The 17,250-nt window shown below is 40.0% G+C and overlaps 1 protein-coding gene across 4 annotated transcripts in view; it reads right to left on the bottom strand.

The window, feature by feature from the left end:
* GNGT1 (G protein subunit gamma transducin 1) overlaps positions 1-17,250 on the bottom strand; it is a 265,894-nt gene that overhangs the window by 206,199 nt on the left and 42,445 nt on the right. The gene's annotated exons all lie outside the window — the stretch shown is intronic.

The following is a 17,250-nucleotide window of genomic DNA, read 5'->3' as shown; positions in this document are numbered from 1 at the left end:
CTCCATTTCTTCTAAGGGATTCCTGCCCACAGTAGTAGATATAATGGTCATCTGAGTTAAATTCACCCATTCCAGTCCATTTTAGTTCGCTGATTCCTAGAATGTCAACATTCACTCTTGCCATCTCCTGTTTGACCACTTCCAATTTGCCTTGATTCACGGGTCAAACTTCCCAGGTTCCTATGTGATATTGCTCTTTACAGCCTCGGACCTTGCTTCTATCACCAGTCCCATCCACAATTGGGTGTTGTTTTTGCTTTGCCTCCATCTCTTCATTCTCTCTGGAGTTATTTCTCCACTGATCTCCAGTAGCATACTGGGCACCTACCGACCTGGGGAGTTCATCTTTCAGTGTCCTATCTTTTTGCCTTTTCATTCTGTTCATGGGGTTCTCAAGGCAAAAGTACTGAAGTGGTTTGCCAGTCCCTTCTCCAGTGGACCACATTCTGTCAGAACTATAGCATGGCTTAGTTTCACTGAGTTAGAAAAGGCTGTGGTACATGTGATTAGACTGGCTAGTTTTCTTGATTGTGGTTTTGGTCTGTCTACCCTCTGATCCCCTCTCTTAGCGCCTCCTGTCTTAGTGCGGTTTCTCTTACCTTGGACTAGGGGTATCTCTTCATGGCTACTCCTGACCTTGGACGTGGGGTATCTCCTCACAGCCACTCACCACTCTAGCGCTGTGCAGCCAGTCAATCCTAAAGGAAACCAATCCTGAATACTCACTGAAAGAGTGATGCTGAAGCTGAAGCTCCAATACTTTGGCCATCTAATGTGAAGAATCATTGGAAAACCCCGTGATGCTGGGAAAGATTGAGGGCAGGAGGAGAAGGGGATAACAGAGGATGAGACGGTTGGATGGCATTACTGACTCAACGGAGGTGAAAGTGAAAGTTGCTCAGTCATGTTCGACTCTTTGCAACCCCATGGACTGTATAGCCCATGGAATTCTCCAGGCCAGAATACTGGAGTGGGTAGCCTTTCCCTTCTCCAGGGGATCTTCCCAACCCAGGGATTGAACCCAGGTCTCTCACATTGCAGGCAATTTCTTTACCAGCTGAGCCACAAGGGAAGCCCAAGAATACTACAGTGGGTAGCCTATCCCTTCTCCAGGGGATCTTCCCAACCAAGAAATCGAACTGGGATCTCCTGCATTGCAAGTGGATTCTTTACCAACTGAGCTATCAGGGAAGTTTATACAAGATGCATGAGATGGTGAAGGACGGGGAAGTCTGGTATGCTGCAGTCCATGGGGTCACAGAGAGCTGCACACAGCTGAGTGACTGAATGACAACAGGGCAAAGCTGCTGCTGCCAGTGTCATAAAGCACTAATTCCACAGGGAATGTGATTATTGCCGATCTTTTTTTTTTTTAATTTTTTTCCATTTATTTTTATTAGTTGGAGGCTAATTACTTTACAATATTGTAGTGGCTTTTGTCATACATAGACACGAATCAGCCATGGATTTACATGTGTTCCCCATTCCGATCCCCCCTCCCGCCTCCCTCCCCATCCCATCCCTCTGGGTCATCCCAGTGCACCAGGCCCGAGCACTTGTCTCATGCATCCCACCTGGGCTAGTGATCTTTTCACCCTTGATAGTATACTTGTTTCAATGCTATTCTCTCAGAACATCCCACCCTTGCCTTCTCCCACAGAGTCCAAAAGTCTGTTCTGTACATCTGTGTCTCTTTTTCTGTTTTGCATATAGGGTTATCATTACCATCTTTTTAAATTCCATATATATGCGTTAGTATACTGTATTGGTCTTTATCTTTCTGGCTTACTTCACTCTGTATAATGGGCTCCAGTTTCATCCATCTCATTAGAACTGATTCAAATGTATTCTTTTTAATGGCTGAGTAATATTCCATGGTGTATATGTACCACAGCTTCCTTATCCATTCGTCTGCTGATGGGCATCTAGGTTGCTTCCATGTCCTGGCTATTATAAACAGTGCTGCGATGAACATTGGGGTGCACATGTCTCTTTCAGATCTGGTTTCCTCAGTGTGTATGCCCAGAAGTGGGATTGCTGGGTCATATGGCAGTTCTATTTCCAGTTTTTTAAGGAATCTCCACACTGTTCTCCATAGTGGCTGTACTAGTTTGCATTCCCACCAACAGTGTAAGAGGGTTCCCTTTTCTCCACACCCTCTCCAGCATTTATTGCTTGTAGACTTTTGGATAGCAGCCATACTGACTGGCGTGTAATGGTACCTCATTGTGGCTTTGATTTGCATTCCTCTGATAATGAGTGATGTTGAGCATCTTTTCATGTGTTTGTTATATTGCCAATCTTAATGCCAGAAAGACTGAAGCTTTACTCCATCAAGTGTCCCATTTTCTTCAGTGAACTGCTTTCTTAGGAGAGCTCAGGACCTCTTGGCTCTTGGGGCTCAAATTAGGTGCTGACTACACAAGGGCTCTTTCTCTCTTCAAAATCCTCAGAAACTTTGCCTTTACACCCAGGGTGTTGTTCAGACAACACTTATGCTTAATTGGACTGTAATCTTTTCTCAGTCTCAGTATCTGGTGGTGGGAGGGGGGACTGGAACTGGTTATCAAAGGAGTAGCTATTGTATTTGTGGATTTTAATTTATTGATTCACAACATATTTATGGAATGCATACTAAATATCGAGTTTTAGATTTCAATACACAAAGAAGAAAGACAGTTTCTGTTTTAAAAGAGTTTATACAAACCAAGGGAAGAGACAGGAACAAACAAGAGACAAGAGATACAGTGGAGATATACTGATACATTTGAGAGAGATAAATGCTATAATTAAAATGATCAGAAAAAGATCTGTGCATGCTCTGTATTCATGTGTGTGCATGCATGCACAGTTATAACCAACTCTTTGTGATACCATGGACTGCAGCGGCCAGGCTCCTCTGTACATAGGATTCTCCAGGCAAGAATAGTGGAGTGGGCTGCCATGCCCTCCTCCAGGGGATCTTCCTGATCTAGAGACCAAAGCTGAATCTCTTGCATTGGCAGGTGGATTCTTTACCATTCAGTCACCTGGGAAATATCAACTTGGTAACAACTTATGGTTAATTAACACCACATACATTCAGACTGTTTCTTTATTTGGACTTAATATGTTTTTCCTACTTCCTGGTTTCTGTTGGTGGTAGGTACTATTCTCTGATTTCTGCAGTTTCAATTTTGTTTAATATCATCTGGTGTCCTCAACCCTGTTCATTTTAAAACTCATCTTTCCCCAACACCATTTTCTTATATTCCTCTAGACCTTCCACCAAAAGAGTAAAATGTTGACTTTAAAAGTTACATAGAAAAAATAGATATGCTTTAAAAATGAAGAGGCAAGGTATTATATTAGTTTCCTAAAACTTCAGTAACAAATTAACACAAACTTGGTGGCTTACAACAACACGTGTTCTTTTTTTTTTTTTTCTTCTTCTTCTTCTTCTTCTGGTTCCAGAGGCCAGAAATTTGAAATCAGTTTCACTATAATGAAGTCAAGGTATCCCCTAGGCTGTGTTCCTTCTGAAGACAGGGGAGAGTCTGTTTCCAGGTCTTTTTCAGCTACCTTTAAAGGCTCCTTATATTTCCTGCCTTGTAGCCCCTTTCTTTATCTTCAAAGCTCAACAATCCAACCTCTACTTTAATGTCACATGGCCCTCTCTCTGATTCTGTTCCTCCTTATAAGATCCATTATACACCCTCCTTATAAGATCTATGATTACTTGGGTCCACCTGCATAATTGATAATCTCAATATCCTTAAGTGCATCTGCAAAATTCCTCCTGCTATATAAGGCAATCTTTACAGGTTTCAGGGACGAGGCTGTGGACATATCTGCAGAGCCATTACTCAACCTAGCATGGACATTTTGAGTCCAGGGATTTATGGCACACATTCAGGGCTTGTGCTTCCTGGTGGCGTGTTGTCTGCCACCACCACACATTTCCCCAGTCCTCAGTCCGCTCCTGGATCTTGGTTCTATATCAGAAATAGTTTAAAAAAAATGTATATATATATATATAAAAGAAATAGATAACATTGCTACAAGTGCTCATTCTTGTATGTTTTCCATGTAATGTTTTCCATGTTTTCCCTGGAATGTTTCCAATGTTTTCCAATGTAAACATTTCACAATTTTCTCGTACTTTTATTTAAAACATATATAAACATTCAGAAATGCAACTGGGGATGATTATGCTTCACTGACATTTAATTGATCTAAAAACTTCATTTAGGAAAATGTTCATACATTCACACTACTGGGAATGCCTTAAAAAGTAAAGATGGTTGTAACTAAGTCAGAGTTGAGAACCATGGAGAAATGGATACAGTTTCCAGAGTTTCATTTCTAGTGAGATTAACATCTGTTCTAATATTACATTTAGTTAGTCTTCAAGGAGGAAAAAAATTTTTTTTTCTAAACTAACATCATCAGTTTGAGCAAGTGCCGGGAGATGGTGAAGGACAGTGAAGTCTGGCATTCTGCAGTCCATGGAGTCACACAGAGTCAGACATGACTGAGCAACTGAACAGAAACAACAACGACAGCAAAAATAGAGTTAACAACAGAAGAGAGAGTATGTATGTGAATGGGTGTGTGTGTGTTTCAAACGGAGACAAAATGCTTCTTGGGCTTTCACTGAGCAACTGCCCATGAGGTTATGGGTATAACCAGCAGTTGATAAAACCAGCACTGTTAAAGCTATTTAAACCTCCTCCCACCAGCATCTAAGTAACTTTGCAATGGAGAGATCAAGGTATGCAAAACAGTTCAGGTGTTAGGCACTCACCTTTCTCTCATTTCAATTAAATGCTTTTGTCTATTGATAAGAAGCATTAATAGAAGTGCTATGAACTGTTAGAAACCAAAATGTTTATTCCACATCACCAGTGATGAGAGGAATGTTAGTGATTTCTATAAGCAGTACATTTACCAAAGATTAGGATGATAAAATATGGACAAGGACATCTAGTATTTAAAGCTAAAATTACACACATATCGGTACTTCCTTGGCAGTCCAGTGGCTAAGACTCCATTCTCCAAATGCAGGGGGCCTGGGTTTGATCACAGGTCAGGGAACTATATCCCACGTGCAGCAACTAAGAGTTCACAAGCTGCAACTAATGATCGCACATACTGCAACTAAAGGCCAGCACAGCCAAACACTACTGTGGGCATGATGCCTCAGAAGAAATGGAGTAGCCATCATAGTAAAAATGCATAGTCCGAAATGCAGTTCAATTCAGTTCAGTTCAGTTGCTCAGTCATGACCTACTCTTTGCGACCCCATGAACTGCAGCACACCAGGCCTCCCTGTCCATCACCAACTCCCGGAGTTTACCAAAACCCATATCCATTGAGTCAGTGATGCCATAAAACCATCTCATCCTCTGTCGCCCCCTTCTCCTCCTGCCCTCAATCTTTTCCAGCATCAGGGTCTTTTCAAATGACTCAGCTCCTTGCATCAGATGGCCAAAGTACCAAAATGCAGTACTTGGATGTAATCTCAAAAACAACAGAATGATCTCTGTTTGTTTCCAAGGCAAAACATTCAATATCACAGTAATCCAAGTCTATGCCCCAATCAGTAATGCTAAAGAAGCTGAAGTTGAATGGTTCTTTGAAGATCTACAAGACCTTCTAGAACTAACACCCAAAAAAGATGTTCTTTTCATTACAAGGGACTGGAATGCAAAAAGTAGGAAGTCAAGAGATACCTGGAGTAACAGACAAATTTGGCCTTGAAGTACAAAATGCAGCAGGGCAAAGGCTAATAGAGTTTTGCCAAGAGAACACACTGGTAATAGCAAACACCCTCCTCCAAAAACACAAGAGAAGAACACATGGACATCACCAGATGGTCAATACTGAAACTTTGCAGCTGGAGATGAAGAAACTCTATACACTCAGCAAAAACAAGACTGGGAGCTGACTGTGGCTCAGATCATGAACTCCTTATGATCAAATTCAGATTTAAATTGAAGAAAGTAGGGGAAACCACTAGACCATTCAGGTATGATCTAAATCAAATCCCTTACGATTATACAGTAGAAGTGGCAAACAGATTCAAGGGATTAGATCTGATAGATAGAGTGTCTGAAGAACTATGGACAGAGGTTCATGACATTGTACAGGAGGCAGGGATCAAGACCATCCCCAGGAAAAAGAAATGCAGAAAGGCAGAATGTTGTCTGAGGAGGCCTTACAAATAGTTGTGAATAAAAGAGAAGCAAAAGGGAAGAGAGAAAAGGAAAGATATACCCACTTGAATGCAGAGTTCCAAAGAATAGCAAGGAGAGATAAGAAAGCCTCCTCAGTGACCAATTCAAAAAAATAGAGAAAACAATATAAAGGGAAAGACTAGAGATCTCAAGAAAATTAGAGATACCAAGGGAACATTGCACGCAAAGATGGGCACAATAAAGGACAGAAATGGTATGAACCTAACGAAAACAGAAGATATTAAGAAGAGGTGGCAAGATACACATTAGAACTGTACAAAAAAGATCTTCGTGACCTAGATAACCACAATGGTGTGATCACTCAGCTAGAGCCAGACATGCTGGGATGTGACGTCAAGTGGGCTTTAGGAAGCATCACTATGAACAAAACTAGTGGAGGTGATGGAATTCCAGTTGAGCTATTTCAAATCCTAAAAGATGATGCCGTGAAAGTGCTGCACTCAATATGCCAGAAAATTTGGAAAACTCAGCAGTGGCCACAGGACTGGAAAAGGTCAGTTTTCATTCCAATCCCAAAGAAAGACAATGCAAAAGAATATTCAAACTACTGCACATTTGCACTCATCTCACATGCTAGCAAAGTAATGCTCAAAATTCTCCAAGTCAGTCTTCAACAGTACATGAACCATGAACTTCCTGATGTTCAAGCTGGACTTAGAAAAAGCAGAGGAACCAGAGATCAAAATGCCAACATCCACTGGATCATTGAAAAAGCAAGAGAGTTCCAGAAAAACATCTATTTCTGCTTTATTGACTATGCCAAAGCCTTTGACTGTGTGAATCACAACAAACTGTGGAAAATTCTTCAAGAGATGGGAATGTCAGACCACCTGACCTACCTCTTGAGAAACCTGTATGCAGGTCAGGAAGCAATAATTTGAACTGGACATGAAACAATGGACTGGTTCCAAATCAGGAAAGGAGTACGTCAAGGCTGTATATTGTCACTCTGTTTATTTAACTTATTTGCAGAGTACACCATGAGAAATGCTGGGCTGGATGAAGCACAAACTGGAATCAAGATTGCTGGGAGAAATATCAATAACCTCAGATACACAGATGACACTACCCTTATGGCAGAAAGTGAAGAAGAACTAAAGAGACTTTTGATGCAAGTGAAAGATGAGAGTGAAGAAGTTGCTTGAAACTCCACATTCAGAAAACTAAAATCATGGCATCTAGTCCCATCATTTTATGGCAAATAGACGGGGAAACAATAGAAACAGTGAGAGACTTTATTTTGGGGGGCTCGAAAATCATTGTGGATGGTATTGCAGCCATGAAATTAAAAGATGCTTGCTCCTTGGAAGAAAAGCTATGACCAACCTAGACAGCATATTAAAAAGCAGAAACATTAGGAAGAAAAGCTATGACCAACCTAGACAGCATATTAAAAAGCAGAAACATTACTTTGCCAACAAAGGTCCATCTAGTCAAAGCTATGGTTTTTCCAGTAGTCATGTATGGATGTGTGAGTTGGACTATAAAGAAAGCTGAGCGTGGAAGAATTGATGCTTTTGAACTGTGGTGTTGGAGAAGACTCTCAAGAGTCCCTTGGACTGCAAGGAGGTTCAACCAGTCCATCCTAAAGGAAATAAGTCCTGAATATTCGTTGGAAGGACTGCTACTGAAGCTGAAACTCCAATACTTAGGCCACCTGATGTGAAGACCTGACTCGTTAGAAAAGACCCTGATGCTAGGAAAGATTGAAGGCGGGAGGAGAAGGGGACAACAGAGGATGAGATAGTTGGGTGGCATCACCAACACAGTGGACATGAGTTTGAGCAAGCTCTGGGAGTTGGTGATGGGCAAGGAAGCCTAGCATGCTACAGTTCATAGGGTTGCAAAGAGTCAGACATGACTGAGCAACTGAACTGAACTGACAGTCAAATAAATTAATAAAAAATTTTTTTAATTTGATACATATTTACAATTACTTTGGAAAAATCTGTTGTTTATACTATGTATACTTTCCATTTTCAGTTTGGAGACCCACCACTAAGCAAAGTTAACTGAGTGTTGATAGTTTGTGGATAATTTGAATTTTAATTAAAATTGACTATTGCTATGAATATATTGTCATTTTCTTTCTCGTATTTCAATTCCAGGGTTCAGGTAGGTAATATAGGGAGGTAGCTAGAGCCAAAATAAGAAGCTGGATTTTGCCTTCAGTTTACCTGAAACCACTGGGCAAGTTATTCAGAAAATACACTGCAAAGGATTCTTATTTCCAACATCATAATGCTAGATGTGATGCTATTACCAACATGTTTTACCTGACTGTAAAAGTCCTGCTAAGATTCAAAGCATCTACATTTATCATATTTCCTTTAATATTTATTCTACTCTACTTTCATATACACATCAATGAATGACTTGGACATGGCCTCATTTTAAAGAAATATAGCAAGAAAGCGATTGACAGTTGGCTTTAATTCTGACTCATTAAGTCCTCAGTTGAACTGATACCAGGATCTACCCTTTTCAAGGTTATCAGATTTAGGTGAAAAACAATAAAATCACCTTGGTCTCAGATGTGGTGTCATAATTACCATCTCCATCCTTAGTACAATTTCACTATGGCTGTCTATACCTAAAATACTGTCAGCATAACACTAAAATGTTGTGAAAGAGAGTAAGAGGTCTTTATCTTTATACTATAATAGTATTATTAATTTTACTGCCACCTCCAAGTCTTACAAGTTTTGTTGATAGATTGAGTCTTCCATTTTTAATTTCTCTGATCAGGTGAAAAAAATATTATTGCATATATTTCTCATTTTTTTTTCTTTTTACTTTGTTGGTTAACCCCAGCTTTACCATAAATTATGTAATTGATTAGCTTTAAGATGGTTCAACAAACACACAACTAAGATTTTGTTCTCCCTGCTGTGGAGTTTCCACTCAATCCCTCCCTTAAGCAAATATTTTAACATTGTCAGTATAAATACTAATATGTGCTAACACGTGAGTGAGTGTAATAAGGGGAAAACCCATGATCAGCGAATAAGAGAGAATGTGACAAGTTACTTAATTTCTGAAATCTGGCTTTTTGGATATAACATGGGACGTATGTCTACCTTGTAGAATTGCTGTGAAGGTGAGATAGTTCAGTTCAGTTCAGTCACTCAGTCGTGTCCGACTCTTTGCGACCCCATGAATCTCAGCACGCCAGGCCTCCCTGTCCATCACCAGCTCGCGGAGATTACTCAAACACATGTCCATTGACTCGGTGATGCCATCCAGCCATCTCATCCTCTGCTGTCCCCTTCTCATCCTGCACTCAATCCCTCCCAGCATCAGGATCTTTTCCAATGAGATAAAATATATTTAAATGTCTCATGCAATACCTAAGGTCAGGATCAAGCCCTCAAAATGAGTAGCTCTGGTTATTAACAGTAGAAGTAGCATTACCAAAATTATTATTTCAGAGTCCTCCTAGGGAAATGAGTGAAATGAATCCTGAGGGAAATCAAAACGTGCCTAATTATGATTTGGTTGCAGTAAAATGGAATAAAGTCAAGAATCTTTATAACTACATGCACAGGCCCCTTTATTCCTGTGTAATTCAGTTATTTCCCTCAAGATTCTGGGTAAAAGGACTCTGGGTACAGGACTCTGAATATGATGGTTTAAATAGCTTTTTTTTTTAAGTGATCACTATCTTATGGTATCTTTTGATCGTCTGTGCAAGGAAGCTGTGCAAGGAAGCTTGTCACCTTGTCTTTCATGCTTATTTTATCTCCTTTATTTTTCATGAAGTGCCTAAAGAAGGGCACTTTCAATTTCAGCCATTTATTATTCTACAGTAATTTCTGAAACATTCATAGGAACTTGGTTAAGGAACTGAATACAAGCGTGACTGAAGAAAGCAAGTAAGGTCATATTAGGACTCCTGGCTATAAATGACAGAAACTCAAACAAGCTTTTTTCAAAAATAAAGAAAGATAACTTATTGGCTGTCTTAACTGGAAAACTTAAGAGCTGACTTTTGAAGTTGAGATTGTTATGGAAGAGAAAAAATTCTTATGATGATTAAAAATGAGTTTGAGAACCTGCATTAATATTGGGAAATACTTACAAGCCACGAAAGTTTCTACTGAAGCAAGTACAATGGGTCAAATGTGAAGATACTCTTTCCAGTAAGGAAACAATGCATTTATTCAGCAAATTTTGATAATGTCCATGGCTGGACCATGTCTAATTGCCCCTCTAAACAGTCTTTCTTTCTTCTTCACCCTACTATGTGCTTCAGGACTGACTTGCATAAACTGGGCTTCTTTGTCCTCTACTTTCTGATTTGTTGAGCACTGTTTGAATTTAAGGATAGAAGGAAAGAATTCAGGGTGTTTACTCCTGTATTCAGGGTATTTACTCCTTCCTTTTCTGCTGTGGGTTGGCTAACACTCTGTTCCTTGACCAATTCCTCAGTTTCTTTTAGATGGGTATTTACTATAGCTGGAGATCTCAGAAGATTCCAGCAAACATGTGTACCTTTTGTCCTTCCAAGCCTACAGACGATGGCAGCTTTCTACTTTTGTTAGCTTGTGGGCATTTTACCAATCTTTATTGCTATTCTTTCAACCTGGCCATATAATTGTAAAGAACTTGTTTCTTCAACTATTTTCAATAACTCCTTATGATATCACTACCTCTTTTTCTTGCTGATTTCATGCCTGATAGAATAATTTATACAGGTCTTGCCCAAGAAAAAAGACCTTCAAAAATGTATTTCTGTAATTGATTTGTCCTCCCAGGTGGTGCTAGTGGTAAAGAACCCGCCTGCCAATGCAGGAGATGGAAGAGACACAGGTTCGATCCCTGGGCTGGGAAGATTCCCTAGAGGAGAACATGGCAACCCACTCCAGTGTTCTTGCCTGGAGAATTCCATGGACAGTCCGTGTCCTGATGAGCTACAGTCCATAGGGTCTCAAAGAGTCAGACACAGCTGAAGTGACTTACCATGCACTAGTACACACATACTGGATAGGGACACTAACCTTATTGTGCAGATGGGAGGATGGGCTTTACTGATCCCAGTTCTTCATCTCCCTGCAATAGAAGTGGGCAACCATTCTCTTGCTATGGACATGAACTCAAAATGGGCAGAGTGAACTTTCACTCTTTTATGAAAGTACCCAAGTTTTCAAAAGCATGGGCCAAACACCACTGGGGTCACAGTGGTTTTTGTAGGTTATACATTCATAATCTTAAAGAAAACAGTAGCATCTACCCTGCATGTCCCCTCAAGGTTCAGGAAGGCTTTATTCTATAAATCTTTACCCAAGAGTCATTACTTTTAGATATCAATTCCACAGAGCAAGAATTTCAAAAATTAAATATTAATAATGGCCTTTGCTCTATGTGGAAAGTATCTAAATACTCAAAGCAAGATGAAATTTTCCAGTGATCCCTTATGTAGAAAAATGAGTAAATTGTTTGACTTAGATAGTGTCTGATAAATGTTTTTATACTTCTCCAGTAATGAGAGGACAGTGATGTGAAGTGGGGAAAAGCCCTAAATCAGGCATAATGTAAACTTTGTTATATCCTCACATTAATATTTAGTATAATTTCCATTGGGAAAATCACTTAATCTGTGTCATCTCAGTTTGTCTTCTTAAACTAAGAGTCTGAGGGACCTCTAAGTTTGCTTCTATTTTTATATTTCAAATGCCTCAGGCAGTTTTTAAATCTTTTTTAAATCTGTGCCTTCTAAGAGGTCTTCCAAAGACTGAGCAAGTTGGTGAAGTCAATCAGAAACCAAGTGTTCCAAGAAGGAAATGGAATATAAACACAGGCTGAGTATCTCAGTGACCTTTAAAATAGTGGCATCATACTGGTTGCAAAGTAATATCATATCACAACACTGTCAAGACCATGAAACAAGACATTGAAATTAAATACCAACAAATTTAAAAAAAAAAAAAGGGAGTGGGGAAGAGTACCACTGCATTCCATTCAGAATCCAAATAGAAATTTTTGGTAGTTACAGACTTCTCACAGGCAATTTCAACCTCTTGCACAGGGCAAGTATGAGTAGTCTATTGGCAGTACTGGAGGGAAAAAAAAGAAAGCATTTCCCTCTGACATCCAAGTAACTTGCAACACTGGTTGGGAAACTCTGAGCTAACAGAGAGAAGGCTGCAAAAAACACAGAAAAGGTCACCAGAGACGGGGCTTGGCTGCTAGTGCTGGGCTTTGTTTGCTAGAGAATATGCCCACCTCCCTTAATAGGAGGAACGCCTGGTTAGAGTAAGTGTGCTGACCATTTGGGATCCCTCAAGGCTAGTGTGGGGGTCAGTGTTTTCTTCTCCAAAGTCAAAATGCATGGGGTTGGGTTCCCAAATGGGTTATAAAGGGAGAGGGCGCTTGAAATGAGCCCGGGGTCCCAAAATAGAGACAAAAATTGGGGCCCGAGGACCAAGAATACTGGAATAAGGAACACTTGGCTAGCATGGAGAAAAGAGGTGAGGGGAACATGAACAAATTCTGGAGCCAGAGGGTCTTTGCTCATGACAGAACTTTTAGATCCTCCCAACATATGTGTGCAGAATTCTGGGATGGGAGAAAGGGGTAAAGCAGTAAATATCACATCTGTTCATCGTTGAGGTTCTAAACAAGTTGAAAAATAAACAGTAGTTATGGAGAACAAATTATCACTTTCATTAAGCAGTATCTAGGTAGGAGGGCTTTTAGGTGGGAGAGTGAAGTAGGGTCATCAGTACTGGACCCCTGAACTAGACAGATGTGAGTACTCAGCTGCTGAGCCCACCAAGACCTCCTTGCAATGTGGAGGTCTGACCAAGTAGGACTCACAGAATGAAGGATAGAGGAGGACTGGTCTTGTAAGCAGTGCTGGTCCTAGAAAAAGATGGAGAGCTGAGTCAAACCTGTCCAGGAATTCTACTCAAGTTTATTGTTGTTTAGTTGCTAAAAGTCATGTCTGATTCTTTTGCAACCTCATGGACTGTAGCCCTCCAGGCTCCTCTGTCCATAGGATTTTCCAGGCAAGAATACTGGAGTAGTTGCCATTTCCTTCTCCAGGGGATCTTCCCAATCCAGGGATCGAATCCACGTCTCCTGCATTAGCAGGTGGATTCTTTACCACTGAGCCACCTGGGAAGCCCCATCCATGTTCACTACTCAGATAAATCATTCTATTAATAAACTCCTCAGGGCAGAAAACATAAAGCAGAGGAGAGAGATCTATGCTCTACTGATTGAATTTTATTTGCAGGAAGAAGAGAGTAGAAATAGGGAAACACCTTCTCTACTAATAGGAAGTGGCTTCATTTGAGTGGACTGGTTTGGGCTAAGGTAGAAAGAGCTCAAAAACATATGCAAGTTATCAGTCAGGGAAGGTAGAAGTCACAGTGCTGTGCTCCAAGACCTGGAATGAACAGTGACTGTCCCAATACAACCCCTATGTAATTAATGTGTTTTTAAAAGTCTTGAAAACTGAGCCAAGGATAAAAGATTTTAATCAATACCATTTCCATAGCTATTTGTGCATCAGTACTTCCCTGTAGTTACTTATTACCTAATACTTTTCAAAATACCTCCACATATTGTCATTTTGTTTATGCTTATAATCACCCTTTGGGGGGAGGCAAAACTATCATGATCATTTCTATTTTAAAAAAGCACAGAGAGCTAACATGTCATTTGGAGGGAAGACATTTAGTAGAAGAACTAAAACAAGAACATGGGTTTCCCAAAAATTGTATGAATGGAATATGAAACTTTCAATTTACAGGATGGTACAAATAGAAACTAACAAAGAAAGTTAAGATATGTCTCAACATATTGGCCTTATTCTCAGAATATGAACATTCAAACACATTCAGGCTAGGGCAAAGTTATCAACAAACATCTTGTGTGAAAATCTTTGACCCATTCAATCCATGAGCTAAAATTTTAAATAGTATTATATAGAGAAAAGTCAGTTCTATTTTGTTTTAACAGATCTATTAAAGGCAGATTTACAGATATTTCAGATTTCCTTTTGCTAAACTCATAGTAATATAGAGAAAGTTTTCTAACTATTATTTTTAGGAGAAAGAGAACATTTATGTGTAAGCCAATCACTTACTCACTTATGCCGAGTGAACAGTAAATGCCAGGCTCCATGTTTAGATGCTTATTAAAACAAAGGAGATTAAGACTTGTATTTAACTGAGTATATTCAAGTCAGAGAAGGGTTTCCCAGGTGGCTCAGTGGTCAAGAATCCACCTACCAATGCAGGAGACTCTGCTTTGATTCCTGGGTAGGGAAGATCCCCTGGAAATGGCAACCCACTCCAGTATTCTTGCCTGAGAAATCCAAAGGACAGAGGAGCCTGGTGGGCTACATCTGTGGGATCACAAAAGAGTCAGACATGACTTAGCAACTAAACAACAACAACAACAAAGTCAGAGAAATGGACACACAGATGAACCTAGCAAATTATTACAACTTAAATAACTGGGGGATATATAGCCTGCAATGGGAGCACAAAGGATAAAACAAAAAGAATTTGTTTAAAATCTGAACTCTTAAATTTTCTTGGAAATTTTATATAACATATAAATTCTTTTATGCCAGGATCTTGCATTACAAATTGTATGGGAGCTTGGTTTGCCCTACTTAGTTTACACATAAAAATGATTTATCTTTACCACTCAAAAAATGTTTTAAAAGAAAGAGTAAATGATCAGTATTAATTATCACTGCATGATTGGTCATTTTGGCATTTCGTTCGTTATCACAGTATCATGAGGGTGAGGATTAGGAGAGAAAAACAGTTGGATCTCAGAGCAGTAAGAATAAATAAGGATTGAATGATACATTTCTGAAACTCAACATGTTCCATTATTCTAGCTGAGAACAGACTGATAAGTCCCTATAGGATCTTTACACTCACCTAGAAATAAGAAAATAACTTAATGAATCAACAGAAAGAATCTAATTTTATGATTTTCTCTCAAATACAGTATGTCCCTAATCACATAGACTCCTATGGAAATGATTGATGCCATGACTGAAATATTGATTTGTCTCTCAAAAAAACAGAAATATTTTAGTAGTATTTCCCTTGTGACACACTTCATCTATGAAAAGTTCTTTAGAAAGTCTTATTCTGGATAGGAAAATGAGCCTGTGTTACCTTGCCTGATGAAGCATTCTAAATCTCCCCTGTCAACTGAGTAATTCATTCCATTCAAGCAGAGAAGATCCCAGGGGGTCTTGTTTATCTTATGATGAGAACATAAGCCATAGCAACAACATAACTGCCCAGTCTGAAGAACTCAGTTCTAAAAATATTCACCTCTGTCAATAGGGAACCCACCTTAGAAGACATATCAGGCCCAATTATCCACCGTTTTGTAAGGGTTCTTCATTATGATTCCTTCTCTTTTCCAAATGGGTTTATACCTCATCATTTCTTTCTGAAGTGAAACATCTACCCAACTGTGTATTTTTCACAGACAACTGAGATAGAAACAAGTAATTCATCTGCTTGATGTCCTAACTTTAGGAAAGTGCTTGAGACAGTCACTAGCTTTAGTGCTAATAAATGTACTACAACACAGGGCATGAGATTGGAGCAACCTCCAGTGAGGTCATGAGTGGCCCCACAAAGCCTGCTGGGGAAATATCTGTGGTACAAAGTCACTAGGTAGCATTTCTAGAAACAACAGGTCATTCGTCACAGTGAGGAGTAAACATTGGGGGGCTCCCCACGTGGCTTGGTGGTAAAGAGTCTGCCTGCCAATGCAAGAGACGCAGGTTCAGTCCCTGGGTTGGCAAGATCTCCTGGAGAAGGAAATGGCAGGCTGCTCCAGTATTCTTGCCTGGGAAATCCCATGGACAGAGAAGCCTGGTGGGCTACAGTCCACAGGGTTACAAAGAGCCAGACACAACTGAGCGACTGAGCAGAGCAAATAGCATCAGGCTATAAGAATGGTAGCAGAAATGCAGAATGCAGAAATGCAGAAGCCTCAGGAAGCACAGAGAGAGAGGTAGGAAGGCTTGATTTGGGGCATTCATTAGCAGTCTGATAAGACCAAGCCTCACAGAGACCAAATAAGATAACTTAATAAGTAATCACTTAATCAACATTGGCTGATGATGCTAATAAATTCAGAGGACAGAACCAGCTAAGGGTCTGAGCTAGGTAGTGCAGGTAAAAATAGCACAGGGAGCACTGAGTACAGGTAGCAGGAAGGTTAGTACTGAGGGTCCAGGAGAGGAAACTCTTGGGTCAGGAGAGGGATGAGGAACTAGGAGATCCCCGAATGTGCTGGACTGAATGCATGTGCCCTCCCCCCAAATTTACATGTTGAAGTCCTAAACCCCAGTGCAGCTGTATTCCAAGTAAGGAAGTAATTAAGATCAAATGAGGTCATGGGGGTTGGAAGGTCTCGATCCAATAGGTTCAGTGTCCTCATGAAAAAAAAAAGGCACCAGAACTCCCTCTCCTCTTCTTTGGTTTCTCCTTCTCCCTCTCCTGAGCACACACCAAGGAAAGGAAATGTGCAAGAAGGTGGTTGTCTGCAACCCTAGGGGAGACAGACCCACAGGGGTGAGGGTTCAATCCCTGGTTGGGGAGCTAGGATCCCACAGGCTTGGTGGCCAAAAAACCAAAACATAAAACAGAAGCAACATAGTAACAAATTCAATAAAGGCTCTAAAAGTACAAGAAATAAAAAAGAAAAAAAAGGGAGTCACATGATTTTAGGTTTTAGTGAAACTTGTGATCTGAGGAATTTGCTATTACATCTTTAGATGTTATACTTCTCAATAGGATGTAAACGCCTGGAGAGCAGGGACTCAGTCACTCACTACCACATCCTCAATTCATAGAATATAGGAGATGTTTAATAAATATTAGCTGAGTAAATTTCAACTTGCCAAAATTGGCCAGAAGTTTCCAATGAGGGCAAGTGTAAACAAATCAGAAGATAAAATAGCTCCCAGTACACTATTTTGCATACAAAAGACACTGGACTAATATTATACCCCAAA

The sequence above is a fragment of the Cervus canadensis genome, chromosome 3 (genome assembly GCF_019320065.1).
Source record: "Cervus canadensis isolate Bull #8, Minnesota chromosome 3, ASM1932006v1, whole genome shotgun sequence".
Taxonomy (NCBI): Eukaryota; Metazoa; Chordata; class Mammalia; order Artiodactyla; family Cervidae; genus Cervus; species Cervus canadensis.
The sequence above is the reverse complement of the archived record's forward strand: the minus strand, read 5'-3'. Positions and strand labels throughout refer to the sequence as shown.